This window comes from Solenopsis invicta, chromosome 16, assembly GCF_016802725.1.
Source record: "Solenopsis invicta isolate M01_SB chromosome 16, UNIL_Sinv_3.0, whole genome shotgun sequence".
NCBI lineage: Eukaryota > Metazoa > Arthropoda > Insecta > Hymenoptera > Formicidae > Solenopsis > Solenopsis invicta.
In genome coordinates, this window is record NC_052679.1 from 23,300,642 (window position 1) to 23,303,850 (window position 3,209).

A 3,209-nucleotide genomic window follows, 5' to 3' on the forward strand; every position below is an offset into this window, starting at 1 on the left:
GAAATGTCTTTAAGTATATTTTTATTATTTACTTAAAAACGTAAGTAACAATAAAATAAAAATATTAAATTTTAAAGAAATATTTTTTTAGAAGTGTTGACTTTTTGGATTAAAAGAGTGCACAAAATATCAATAAATAACTATTTTTTTAAGCAGTGTGATTTCCACATACATTACCTTAAAAAATTGTATGTAAAACAGGGAAAAAAAGATTATATAAAACTGTAATTAAATTAAAATTATAGTTGCATTATTGAGTAAATCATATAAAAAAATTGCGCGTCATAATTTGAATGATTCTAACATGATTATCGATGTGAGTATTTAATTGGTTCGTATTAACGATTAAATCAATCTCGGCTTGACAATTCATTTTACGTAACGTAATAAAGATAACAAAATGCATTTATGTTTTTTTTATAATCGTGAATTACGTTACTTTCATCTAAACACGTTCAATAGTATATATAGTATACTGTTGAAAGTATACATATTTGTATGAAGTTATATAAACTGCATATTCCGATCCAACAAACGTGTTTTGAATAGTTGCATCAGTATATGTAAATTTAGAAGAAATAAAACGCGATCTATTAATATTTATCATTAAGAGGATTCCGTAATTCTATTTATGATCTTTGCTTTACTATTTAACTTTTTTTCAGTCGCAATCAAAAGCCAATGAGAAAATATTTACAAATTCTAATAAACATTACACTTTTTAAAGAGTTCTTCAAACTCTAGTAAACAACTAAATTTATAACCTGCTGCATTTTAGCGCTTTATTCTTTTAATCTTCATTTGTTTAATCTTTAAATTTAATAATTGTAACACAAATAAATTGTTTTCGGTGATCTTTTAATGTCGCTCATTTGTGTTTGAATTATAAAATATCTCGAATAGAGAAAAAATCATTAAAGGCAGAGTGAAACAATTTTATGTTTAGAGTTTAATTTTATTAAGATATAAATTTATTTTAAGAATCCTGATTAAAGTCCTGATAAAATTTAACTAATTATTTGTAATAAAGGTAAAATATTAAAGATACGTAGATACAAAGTATAATACTGACGTCATTTGAAATATCACTTGCGTATATATCCAATGTTTCTTAATTAATCTTCTAGACTTATTTATATTCTTTATCGACTTTGTGTCTAATAGCGACGCCTACTTCGTAAAGAAAATATAAAAGCATTATCATATATCGTAAGAATATTCTCCGATAGATGACTATTATTAATGTTTCGTCAGATAGTATCAAACAGAAATTCAAATTTCAGATAGTGGAGAAAGAAATTGCCGTACAAGTTGCAGCACGGAAAACATTTTTCGTATATAATTATATAGCAAATATGTCCATATATAAATATATATACAATATAATTTTTCATTATTATATATAAGCATTATAATATCTACATAGATAATACATATTTTATATATTACATATATTTCATTATATATACACACACAGACATATATTTGGTATAATTATATATAAAAAACATTTTCCCAGGAGGGCAAGATATCGCAACAAGTTAAAGCGACGTCTGAAGATAACTTATGACCGTTGCAATGCACAACGTTGTCTTCTTTCGTCCACGCTTAAGTAACTTAATAAGCTAATGATGCTGGCGGCATGATGCATCGAATAATGCCTCTGTTGAATCTACTTTGATTCGTACCGAATACCAGCGTTCGGAGCATTTGTTTGTCGCCCGTATTGTTGGAGACACGCAAATCGCGTCTGACGCGTCTGACTACGTCTAACTTTTTCCACTGCACGTCATTTGCATAGTTGTTTTCCTCGTTTAGCTGGCGTGCCTCAGGAATGTAATATTCGACACCGAGTTCTGCGCACAATGAAGATGATGCGAGGAATGCGAGGTGCACGTACCTGTACCGTTTTCGCGCTCATTGTTGATTTTATCTCGTGTTTAACCACTTGGCGCCTATTTCGAGCCTCTTCCTGCCTCTTTATCTCGATGCATCGCGAGACACAAAGTGCGTATTAAGGTGTGTTATCAGATATTATTCTCAAGGCGATTTCTCGCGCGCGAAAGTCTTATTTATGCTTTATTAGCCGCTTCGCTCTCTTACGTCGTCATTACGTACAAATGACTCATCATTCATTGTTCCTAATGGGACAGATAAAGGCACGCAATAATAAATAATTATTCCGTGTACAACCCAAGTTTTGATTTGCCTCGCGCGTGCTCTGCATATCTGAAGAATCTTAAGCATCGCAATAAAGGCTGCTCAAGTTGTCTCGCACGTAAATAAAACGTACGTACACACGCAAACACACGCATACGCACACGCGGGTAAAGTGTTTGCGGGTGAAGAAGCTGTTTTCGCGAGATGAAATATACGAAGCGTCGCGCCGATGCGATTCTGATTTTACTTCATCAATTCTGGAGAACGCGATTAGATAAACAAGTCAATTATGCCACACCGAACAACGCAACGCATTACTCGTGTTATGTTTTGTATTTTTTTTTTTACTAATTGTATATATTAATAGCGCGCGCATCGCTATCGGATACCAATGAGGCGCGCTGCTTGGTCATAAATCGCTGTCGCTCAGGTCGGAAAATTGTTTAGCCTGCACATACAAAAATATCCGCATGTTGTTTACATTGCGTTATATAAGATTCCAAGTGCATAATCGATACTATATGTACATGCATATTTGCTGTTTGTAGCAGAATATTAAATATGCTGACCGCGGGCAATGGGAGAAGCGTATCACTGCCCCTTCCTAATTGTAACACTGATTTTTTATTACAAAAACAGAAAATGGGAACAGCGCAGTCATAAACGTACACACTGAGTGCACGTGCAAGTAAGAATTCGAAATAATCGCGAAAGAAAGAAAAAAACGTGCAATTTTGATGTTAATATATTCATAGAACGTAACGGTAATGTATTCATAGAAATGCAATGTTGCACTAGATGGAATTTTATCAGCTATTTTGTGAGGTAAACGATATTATTTGCTGATTCCTATGGAGATCCAAAACAGCGCTCGTAACAATGTCCCAAGGTCCCCTTCCATTGACTTCAAGGTAAACTTCGCGATGTAAGCTGCGCGGTAGAACAGTTAGTTCCGCGGACGAATACATCGTTATCGTCAGGTATATCATAGTGTACACAAGGCGCGTGACGTGCGTCGCACGATCGTGGATTACTTATCAATGGGCCGC